A 12114-nucleotide genomic window follows, 5' to 3' on the forward strand; every position below is an offset into this window, starting at 1 on the left:
TCGCTGTCTTAGAAATAACCTCTGAACATATGCACATATCACGTTATAACTCTCCCCAAATCTACTGCAACCAATCTTCTCTCAGTGCATGCAAGTTGTGGGATAAAAAAGCAAACTAAACCCTCCAATTGACAACATTATGTCAAGAAGGGGTTGGCCACCCCGTCCCACCTCCCTCCAGGAATCAAGTCATTTAAAAGCACTGGTGGAAATGCAAAAGTAACCCCGAGCTTCACCCCTCAGGACCTGTGCACCTAGACCAGACAGGAAATGGCCATGAAAACCAGGGCAGTGATCTAGCTCAGCATCTGAAGTGCAGGCAGTCGGCATTCCTCACTCCCTACGCCCCGAATCCTTTTGCTAGGGAATTCTTTAGGCAAAGGTTAAAACCTAATAGAGTCTCAGTGAAAACCTGTGGGATGTGCTGATGAGCGAAACCTAAAAGAAAAAGCCTGGGCACCGGAGGCTGGTTCTTCACACTCTGGAATTCAAGATGGCGTCCCCATTTGGGTTCTGTCAATCACATTGGTGGTGTTTGGCTTCTTCAATCTCCAAAGTGCCTTTTCCTCTGCCTCCTCCTCTCTGGTCCTACAGCCAATCATCTCGCCTGGATTCAGCTCGCTGAGGAACAGCTTTCTTTCATTGTGCTCCTTCCTGTTCAGAGAAATTCAATAGTCCTTTTCTCAAGAAACTCCCTCTGTCTCAGTAACAGAATATATTGGTGACCCTATTGATTTCCCAAATCAGGACACTATTAATAATTATGCTAGGACAACAGTGATAAACCAGGACTGTCCAGGGTAAACTAGGGGACAGGGTCACCCCCAACTATAAGGCCTAAGAGGAGGGCGCTCTGTTTTATCTTGCTAACTCTGTCCCACCTTTTTAACAAAACAGTTCCTAGCAGAGCACCTGAAACATGATAGGTGCTTGATAATAAATATTCATGTAATTGAATCTGTAAATAATAGGAGTCCTAAACGGTATCATAGGGACCAGCTACTATGGATTTGCCTCCACAAAGGATGCCTTAGATCATTACAAAATAAAATCATACTAGAAAAATCACTGCTTCTGCTATTCTATTTCATTTTATTTCCACCATGGATATTTCTAAATCTCTCACTGATAGTGACTATGTATATAATAATAATTAATAGTGGGTATCACTTACTGAGTCCTGTGTATGTTAATTACAGTCAAGGAACCTTAGATACGTTCTCCCAACCACCCTAATAAGGAAAGAATTAGTATACCTAATCTCTAAGTGAAGAAATTGAGGTTCAGCAAGGAAAAATAATTCATGTAAAGTCACAGACACTGGCCAAGCTCATTGCCTTCCACTGACTAGAAAACTAACCAACTAGAACAGGTTGGTTCCTAAGGGTTGTTTTTCAAAACCATTTCATGGCCAAGACAAGGTGGCATAACATCCAGCAAACTACACAAAGCCATGAAATTGGCCACGTGTGCGCCAACTATACCACCTACTGCCGACTGCACTTGCTAGAACATTACGTGAATTCAAACTAAACGAAAAAGAGAAGACCTGGAAGAACGCCAGCAAGACGCCATGATAACACACAGCACAAGCTTTTTTTGAGAGAAGGCAGGAAGGTAGAAACTGGCATTTCAATTTCCAAGTTCCAAGTAAGTTTTGGTGGCCAGCCCCACAAATGGGACCCACAAACAGAATTTCCTCAGTGACAGAAAGAAGTGAGTCTCTGCTTTCCTGAAGAGAGTCAACAATGGGTTGTTGACTCCTCTGTAAAAACATTCAAGAACCTCACATACACACTTGCAAGAATCACAAACCGACTTCTCATAAATATACTCCCAGGAAATTAGCTGAGCATCCCGGTCCCAACAAAGGGAAAGCTTTGTCGACCAAACAAGAGATTCTCTTCGCTAATGTCTCCCTTGTATTGACTGTGGAAGACAAGCTGGACAACCAGTGTTTCTACAATGAAAAGCAAGGAGCCAAGTTTGGCTGCAGTCACTAAATTCAACAGTCACCAGCTCTCTGCAGATTAAATTCTGCTCCTGAATTCAGCCATCATTGATCTCAAAGGCTTTAAACCAAGCAAGATGGGCCCTGTGCACCCCTGCAGCTGCCAGCCAGCAAGACCGTATAAACCTTCAGCCGAAAAGTCAACAGAGTTCTAAGACCAGCAGAGAGCAACTCTTTCTCTTCGCCATGCGTAAGTTGTAAACAGCAGCTCACATTCTCTAACCACACCTTCCTGGTTCAAAGATTCCCATTTTGTCACAGGGCTGCAGACCCAATGATGCATGAAATGGAAGTAGGATTTGGTTAAGATTGACTTAAAAGTGAAAAATCAGAGGTGTTAAAAAATGCTGCATATCTCTTTCATAAACACTGCCGTGTGAAGTCTTGCTAAACAGAAAACGAATATACAGCTAACTACATTTCTCTGCCCACTGAGACCAAGCTCTGGCCAACAGAATGGGAGCAGAAGTGATGGGAGCCAATTCTAGGCCTGGCTCAGCAAACTCAATGTCCTTATCCCTCAGAGGGATGAGGGACCCTATTCAGAGTCTTGCATTGAATACGGCAGATCAACAAGCTGGAAGGAGCTTGGGTCCCCAAAACACCAGATGGAGAACAGCTGCCCAACCAGAAACTCCTACGCTAGATGCTGCATAAGTGAGAAATGAACTTGTCTTGTGTTCATTCACCAGATTTGGGGATTGATGTTACAGAAGCTAGCGTCACCGTAAATAATCCAGGCAGCCACGGAGAGTCCATTTATAATATCCAAGTTAGAGCCCCGACTGGATCTGGCACTTCCCCTCCACGGAATCCAGTGTCCCCTGTCACTCATGAATGCTACTTTTATTATATGCCTCTGAAACCATAGCAGTCTGGGGGGCTTCTCCCACAGTCTTTGGTCTTAGAACAAGAGGATTATGAGAGTGAGGTAAACTCTTGTCAGCAGTCCTCAACAGGCATTAATTGAACACTACTAGATGCTAGATGCTAAGATGTAAAGACATGTTTTCTGCCCCCGTACAGAGCAGCAAACAGGAGCACAGTATCCACAAATACTGTACCTCAAACCCAATGTGATGTAACAGAAGCATGCACGAGACACAAAACAGTAGAGGACTATCACTTGTTTGCAAGAAGCCTGTTAGGGAAGTCGCCATAGAGAAGATGATCCGGCAAGGGTTTGAAGGATGGTAACAATTATTCTGGTTGTGCTGGAGGTGGTAGTGGCGGTGATAATGCTGGTGGTAGTCATGGCATTAATGGTGGTGTTGGTGGCAGTGCTCGTAGTAACGGTGGGTCAGCTATCAGAAGGACTGTCCCACCAAATGAACAATCACAAGAGATATTTACCACCACCACCACCATTACATTTTTCTCACATGATTATCATAGCCACAAAAAACAATCTTATCATCCTATGTTATAAGAATGATAATTGGGTAGATGAGCGTTTGCTTGTGAGGTTAGTAAAGAAACCGTGAGGTTAGTAAGGGTGGGAAATTACACAAACGGCCCCATTTCTTCACCCTTCCCTGATACACTCCTTTGGCCACGTAACTTTGCATGCCTATCTGAGCAGGGCATCATTCTGCCCCCAGCTCTGACTCTGGGCTTGGCCCTGTGACTCACTTTAGTCAGTGGGATATTAGCAACACCCCACAGTGGATGTGAAGGCACTGGCTTCAGTGGCTTATTCTTGCACCTCTGCCGTCATCATGAGAACTTGCCGGGGCTCCCAAGCCAGAGGATGAGACACGTGGAGCAGAGTCAAATCACCTCAGTCATCCGAGCCAAGGCCATTCTAGATTAGTGACCCTCAGACATGAGAGCGCAACTAGCCAAGATCAAAGAGCCCCCTGACCACCCAGATGTGTGAACAATAAGCAGTGATTCTTGTGTGCCACTGAGGCTTAGCAGCTATTTGCTAGGCAGCATTATTGTGGCGATAACTGAGAGTACTAGTGTCATCATTCCCATTTTACAGATGGAGAAACCGAGGCACAGAGAGGTGAAGTGACTTGATCTAGGTTACAGAGCTGCTACATGACAAAGCTGGAATCTGAAAGCAGGCAGTGGCTCTCTAGTCTTTGCTCTTATCCATTTCAATCATCTTAACTTCTCTCAGTAAAGCAGGAAGAGTTGAATCTTTAACAGCAGGAGGCAAAGCACTCTGCCCGAGCTCCCAGGTGGGGCCTCCAGGCTGGGAGAAGGGGTCCTGGCTATCCCGCTATGGCACATTCTCCCTCCTCTAGTCATGGATTTAGCGCTGGCAGTGATGGCAGCCATCTGTTCTCTCCAGGAGCTCTGCAACGCTCCAGCGGAGGGAGCTTGCACACCTGAGCTCTCCCTGGCCGCCCCTGCACCGCACTGTCACAGCTCAGACCCCGTTCCTCCAAAGATGCCTCCTTGGGGCCGCGCCTGCAGCAGGCAGGGGCCTCCTCCCCACGCCCACCCCCTGCAAGGCTTTCCAGCTCGGCAGCCTTTTCCCGTTTAGCAGGAAATCTGCAGAAATGCCTCTAGCACCCGCCTCTGCTCTCGCCTCCCTCACCTCCACTTCTTGCTTCCAGATTGCTTAAGCCTGGCTTCGAGGTTACCCCATTTGGAGGTGGGCTGTTCTGACAGCCAGCGTACAAGTCCCCTCTCTCCTCCCCTCTCCCCCACCTCTTTCTTAGCAAAGAATGATGGCTTGGCAAAGAAAGCCTAAGCCTCTGCCAAAATAAAAGGTCTGTCAGAACAGCTCTCAGGAGGAGCTGGGAGCTCCCACCCCTCCGCCTGGCCAGCTTCCTGGGCATTCTCCATCTCTGCCAAACACTGCGGGACCAAAGGTGACCACTCTGACGTTAGCACTAGGGTTTCTCAAAGTGGCACCCCAGGCCTTGTTTGAATGCAGATCCCTGGGCCTCCCCCTGGCCCGAAGGAATGAGACTACCTGAGGGAGGCCACAGAAGCTGTATGCCTAATAACTTTCCCGTGATTCTAGCGCACTTACACTTGAAAACAGCCTTCCTAGTGACACCTGTAAATTGCAGGCCTGGAACGATACTGGTCCACAGTCAGCCAGCAATTTACATGCTTCATCTCACGTCAGTCTCATTTCAGCTCTAGAAGGAGGGGCTATTTTTCTCCTATTTTACAGACGAGGAAACTGAGGCTTTAAGATATTAAGTAATTCCCAGGTCACATGGCTAATTCATGGCAATGCTGGGCTTTGAACAAACATCAACTCCATGTTCTGAGCCTGCTCTGACACTCCTATGTTAGATGACAAATATTTCCGAACACTGATGAAATCCATGTCCACCTGTCATGCTTCTCTATTATCCACAAAACCATTATGAGAATGAAAACTCAGGAAACAGGTTCCTTATCTTTAGGAAATTCTCTCCATAGTCCTTTGGTGAGTGTACCATAACCGCTGTGGTTCACGGATGTGAAGGACAACACAGCTGATTGAAGCTCACCCATTCCAGCCTCGATTCCCACCCAGTGCCAGAGGGTGGGGTGACTTGTGAGTAAAGAGACACTAGTTATCGTTAAAACTCACCATCACAGAGACAATCCTTTGCATCTTCTCCCAACTAATTCTATTTCAGCAAAGCATGAGGCACAGAGTAAGTAAATAATGAAACATTGGACACATAGAGCTGAATTGCTAAGCAAATAATAATAACAGTAATGAATCAACAGCTGCATTTATTGAAGGCTCGCCAAGGCCAAGAACCGCACTAAGCTCTTAACAGATGTTATCTCATTTGACCTCAAGTAATATTATCCCCATCTTACAGATGAAGGAACTTAAGTGGATAGAGGTTAAGCAACTTGCCAAGGTCACACAGCTAGTTAAGCAGCAGAGCTGTGATTCCAACCCATACCTGAGTCACTCCGAAATCCACTGCTCTAAAAACACTTGCTTTGCACAGTGTGGTCCCCAGGAGCATAGCATCGACGTCACCCAGAAGCTTGTAGGTGCAGAATCTCAGACCGAACCTAGACCTAATAAATCAGGACCAAGCATACAGTTAAGTCTGGGAAGCTTTCATCCAGACCGGGGGTTCTCAGTCCCAGTACTACTGACACTTGGGCCTGGAGAATTCTTTGCTCTGAGGGCTGTCCTATGCACTGTGGGATGTTTAGCACCATCCCTGGTTCCTACCCACAAACGCCAGTAGTAACGCCCCTTTGTCCTCAAGTCATGATAACCAAAAATATCTCCAGCAGCGTCCAGCGTCCCCTGGGGGAGCAAAATAGCCCCCATCTGGAGAACTGCTGGTTAGACAAGAGCACTTTTCTGCGGGGTGAATTTCTGGCGCGGATCAGAGGTGTGTAAGCAAAAATTACAGAGGCCCGTCTCAGAGGGGTCTGTAAGCCAAAAAAAGACTCTCTGAGCTCCAGGATGGGGTTTGGCTCTGGGTCTGTCACTGACTGCCCTGGGAAGCTGGGAGTCACAGAATCATGGACTGGCATCTCTGCATCCAGCTCCAGCACCAACAGGCAGGACTAGAGCAGGGCTGCACCAAACCTCGCTGCATACGAGAATCATCTGGATCTTGTTTTAAAAATTCAGACTAAGGCGTGCCGTACCCAACCATCCAGATCTACTGCATAAGGACCCCCAAGTAGAGCCCCAGAATCTGCTTAGTTAACAAGCCCCCCAAGAGATCCTAACGTACCTCATCCAGGAACTGGCTTTAGGAAGCACTAGACCAGAACGTTCCAGGGGACTCTAGGATTTTACCTTCTTTGTAAGTGACTTAGACTCCCTTCTCACCCAGAAGTGTCACTGACAGCTGACTCAGAGAAACCAAATCACACCAGGGGTCCAACCGCATGAACCGCATGCCTGCCCCCGCACCTGCTCTGGGCACACCGAGGTGGCATGGCAGCCACAGCACTCAGCAGTACTGAGAGCAGTGCTGTGGTGTCTGGTTTCCTCAAGTGCACGTGCCACTGCTGCCTAAACCTGCCGCTAATTATATTAACACACTGATCGACTCAGGTGAGGCAGGGCCGCTCCAGCCGAGCGCAGTCGTGGGAAATGAGATGCACAGCTTCCTGCAGCCGCAAAGCTGCAGGAGGTACCAAAGGGGACCTGGAGGCGTCGTTCCTTCACGCCACCAACTCTCCCCGCAGCAAGACGATGACTGCAAGGATGCTGCCCTGGGTGTGCGGGATACCTCCAGGTAAGACAGCCAGTGAGCCAGAACCATCTTCCTGATGGGAGCAGGCTCATTTGAAGGTTCGCTGCAGAGCCAAAAAGAAGAGCTGACATTCACTGGGTGCGTCCAACATGCGAGACACCTTATGTGCGCCATCTCCTTCATCCCCACACAGCAAGGCCGCAGGGGAAGCCTGACTGCCCCTACCTTACAGATGAGGAAACTGAGGCTCAGCCACTCAGCCTTCATGGTGGGAAAAGAACTGGGCTCATTCTTAAGAACGCTTTCCCCATCTTCTTGCTTCTTTGTTTCCTGTACCTGAAGGGAACTTTCACAAACCAACTCTCAAATTCAGCCAACAAGCCCAAGGATGTCAACAGAACCCCCGACTGCCGAGCCGCCTGGCCCGGGAACAGATCTGCGGTCCCTAGATTAAACACCGAGTTACTATGACCAAGACTCTGTCCGACAGCAAAGCGACTGCGGGGCTTTTTGAGCGCAAAAACACCAGGCTGAGCCCAAAAGTATTTGACCATTTTTAATTCAAGAATCCACTCAATGGCTTTTTTTCCCCTCTCCTCCCAGGAATTTTCTTTTCCTTCCCATAAATCCTCATCCATCAGTCAGAGCCCTTCTTTGGCTTTTCCAGTTAGTTCCTGAAGCAAGCCTTGGCCACATTGAAGGGCAGCGCATCCTAATGGGTCCCGTGTGCTGAGAAGAGCGGTCACTGATGGCGGCCAGAATTCGCAGGAAGGGTCAACACAGTCCTGCCATGAACCAGGTGAGTGGAGGCCAGGTTCCCAGTCCTGGAGCACCTGCAGGGGACACGGGGACACGGGGCCAAAAGTCTCACTGCTCAAGTCCAACTGAGTAGAAGGGCTCCAGGGTGAGTGACTGAAAAGACCCTGTTGTTGGCTGCTGTGTGTGGGCCAGAAGCTGTTCTAAGCATTTACACAGATTTGCTCTTTTATTCCTAAACACACACACACACACTTTTAAAGGTGGGCATGAATTATCATCCCCAATTTGGAGATGGGCAAAGGCTCTGAGAGGCATAATGACATGCCCAAGTTTGATGGTCAGAATGTTTGGGTCCCTCCAAAATTCATATGTTGAAATCCTAACCCCCAACGAGGATGGTATTCGTTAAGAGGTACAGCTTTTGGGAGGGGTTTAAGGCATGAGGATGGAACCCTCATGAACGGGATCGGTGCCCTTATTAAAGAGGCTCCAGAGAGGTCCCCAGCCCCTTCTGCCACGTGAGGACACAGAGAAGGTGCCGGCTGTGAACCAGGAAGACGGGCCTCACCTGACCATGCTGGCACCGTGATCTTGGACTTCCAGCTTCTAGAACTGTGAGAAATCAACTTCTCTTGTTTATAAGCTACCTGCTCTGTGGTATATTGTTACAGCAGCCCAAACAGACTACGACACCAAAGTCACACACCTAGGAAGTGACAGAGGTGGGGTTTGAACGCAGGCCATGCAGTGCCACTCACCACACTGAGAATGTTTGGAAAAGCATGTTATGTTAGCCCCATGTGCCACCAGTTCCTTCTCCCTTGTAACTAACACCTTAAATGACATTACCTAGATTTATAGACTAACACCTAATCTAAGTATTATCTAAGACCTCTACACCAAGGGGGGTCCTCAGAGCAGCACCATCTCCATCAGCTGGGAGCTTGTTAGAAATGCAGAGTCCTAGGCCCTGCCCCAGACCTACTGAATCCAGTCTGAGAAGCACAGACGAGACACTTATCTTGCTGACCCTCTGTAAGGAGCTGCCTCTGAACTCTCCTCTCCTGGGTTCTGGGCCTCAGGAGTTTGGGGATTCTGGTGAAAGACTTATTCATCTCCATTGTTATACTTCCTCCATGAACTCTTCCATGATGATGCCCACATGAGTCTCTCTCTTCTCGAACTCCTTCTGCACTTGGTAGTCTGAACTGCACAGCGTCTATCAGCTACCGAATTTAGCACCCACCACCGTCTCCCACAGCTCACATGTTTCACACGTGCAGGGGGTGGGGCTGAAAAGTTAAGAGACGGATTGCAGCGGGGATGGAAATAAATTATCACTCACAAATCATCTCCATCCAATTAAATTACTAGCAGTCTAGGGAGAACTGAGCTGTTTTGGGGGCGTTTATTTTTTGCCCCACAGCAACCAACAGGTACTCAAACAAGTGCACATCTTCATTACCTGAATTATCTGGCCAACCCAGTCTGTTGTAAAAACCAAGCACTTAGAAGGACTAAGGAAAGAGCGGCTGAGGTCACGGACATGCTGAGCCGCAGCGAGGGGTCTCTGGTCTGCCCTTGTGCTGTCAGGGGAGAGGGAAAGCCAGGTGTTTGCTCACGGCTGGACCTTGCCCTAAAATCAGCATGGGCCGTGTCTCTGATTACGATTTCCGCAGTGACTGACGCCAGAGTTTGCTGGAAGACACTTAAGATTCACCAACAACCTTCTGCAAAGGCTCTAGGCCTCACGGCGTTCCTAGCTAGAGGCTGGCTCCCGCATCCTGCATCTGAAGGAGCTCGACGCATGCGGACTATAACTCTGCGTGCAGACTATAACCCCAAGCTCATTTTCTCCAGGCTGACTTTACCGGGCCGGGCCCTGGGCTGAGAGCCTCACCTGCAATATCCGATTTAATCCCCACCATTGCCCCTGAGGGTGCCCACAGTGCCAACCAACTTGAGCCCATCAATTGAGCAGGTCAACTGAGTACCTACGAGCTCAAGTGACTTGCCCAAGGTCAAAAATCTAGTTAGGTGGTTGGGTGAAGATTTGAACAGGAAATTTGTCTCACCAAATGCTAGACCACGTTCCTCATGAGGGAGAAAAGTACTTTGGGTCCAGTACCTTCCCTTCGGTGTCTCCACAAGATCACTCAGGAAAATTAGGGTGTCCGCCTTCGGGGACTGGGAGGCACCCTCGCATTGTTGCTTCCTGGATCCCAGGGCCCCACCGTGTGTCCATCAAGGACCCGCTCTAACACCTGACCCTCCTGGGTAACTCCCAGGCAGTGGGATTCACAGTCAAGGGCATGAAACCTACGAGAGACAGAACTGGGCCTGTGGTCCAGCTGCGAACCCAAGAAGGGGGTCCTATCTTGAGCATTATTCCAGAATGCTCTAAAACACTGCTCCCCTTCTATGCATCTCTCAGGCTGAGAAACTCAGAGCCCCTCCCATCCTCAAGGACACTGAGGGTAGTGACGTGTCCTTAGCAGCAGCCCCTGTTTGCACTAAATTCGGGCCCTGCACTAGGAATGCAATCAAAGGGCGATGTTCATCCCCTCATCAAACCTACCTTCACCCGGACCCTACAGAGACCAGATCCTGACGAGCCCCCTCCCAGTTTATTCCCTAAAGTCACCAGACCAATCCGCCAGCCTGTTGCAATTGTTCAATTCCACTTGTCCTTCCTGATTTCTTTCAGAGAATCAGATGCCTCGAGAGCTAAAACCCCGGAGATGAGCCCCATATCATCCCAGGGCAATAAGTGACCGACAGCTTTGTCATCTAACTGAAACCTCCCAAAGCGAGGAACTGACAACCCCTTTACTAAGACAGGTTTTGGGGGGGCAAGTCCGTGTGTAACATCAATAGGTCCAGCGTCATCATCATCGCAGGATGTTGTTCCATATCCCTTTCCCGTTGAACGCTCCTTTCTCAGCTCTGGGAATCCTTCCTACCCACTTCACAGAGACACACCAGGCTACAAACAAGTCAGCCTCGGACTCGTACGACATCAGAGGGCAGAAGACGGGAGCAGTTCCTTTGCCTTCTTCCTCTCTCGTTCATTTCGCTCCTCATCAGCCACGAGGCTCAAACCATTTAAAATTCTCTGCACAAGCACCAGGCCCTCCAGAGGGGAGGCGATATTGTACGCTGAGGAAATAAAAGGACAGCTCCGATGGAAGCTGCCAGGTATTCATGCAAAGTAATAAACCAGGAAAAGGCCCAACAGCAACGTTTTATGGAGACGAAGCGAGAACTTCTCCCAAGGAGTGGGGGAAGCCAAGAACTGAGCTGCTAATCTAATAAATCAAAGTGGAAAAAAACAAACCACTAACAAGGCACGGCAAACGTATCTCAGAAGACAGCTACAGGGAAAAACAGAAAAGGCTTAAGGGTCACCTGGGGTGCCGGATTAAAAATCCACAATCAAATTTGCAAAGCTGTAGGAATCTCATTTAGCACCATCAAAAATACTTAGGGTGCACTTCCCCACTGGGCCCTGGGCCGCCGGACCGCGTGGAGGGGCTCAGAGAATGCCCGAGACCTCGAGGTGGCAGCCTCATGGCCACAGAGGGCCCAGGGGGACAGCAAGAGAGAAAGCGGGGCTAATGGAGAGGAGGTGGTGCTGAGGACCCAGGCAGTGACAGGAGGCGGTCCAAGCCCCAGAGAGCCCAACCTTTTTTTGATGATTTTCCCTTCCTGTCTGTTTTTTTTGGTCTGAACTCTCCATGTTGAGCCACCTGCTATCCACACTTAAGTGTCTCTTTGATTTACATAATAATGACTTCTTTATATTCATGAAGCTCTCAGGACCCACCAGCACGTATCTGTATCCCTTTGTCAGGGCGCAGTCTCTCCCTGTCTCCCCCTTGATGCTTCTGCAGAAGCCGAGGTTAAAGAATGCGAAGTCTGGCCCCAGGACTGCGTAAAGTTAATGACCCCACCGTCAGCTGCTGCTCCAGGCTTGGGGTGGGGGTGAGTTGAAGAACAGCCCAAGCACGTGGCCTTGGGGTCCCCCAATTCATCCCTCCCCACCCCACCTAGGCGAGGGACCAGAAGGAAGCTACAAGCCTTTGTACCTGAACTGTTAGGGGCTCCAATGGCTGGTCACAGGCCTCACCCCAACTCGGATCCAGGCCCAGAGACACTCGCCCCACCCCTCTCCTCTGCCCTCCCCCCTCACTGGCCTCTACA

General features: G+C 49.2%; 1 protein-coding gene across 2 annotated transcripts in view; it reads right to left on the minus strand.

Annotated features, from left to right (window-relative positions):
• CHST11 (carbohydrate sulfotransferase 11) overlaps positions 1–12114 on the minus strand; it is a 254950-nt gene that overhangs the window by 204829 nt on the left and 38007 nt on the right. The window lies entirely within an intron of this gene.

Source organism: Equus quagga, chromosome 19, assembly GCF_021613505.1.
Source record: "Equus quagga isolate Etosha38 chromosome 19, UCLA_HA_Equagga_1.0, whole genome shotgun sequence".
NCBI lineage: Eukaryota > Metazoa > Chordata > Mammalia > Perissodactyla > Equidae > Equus > Equus quagga.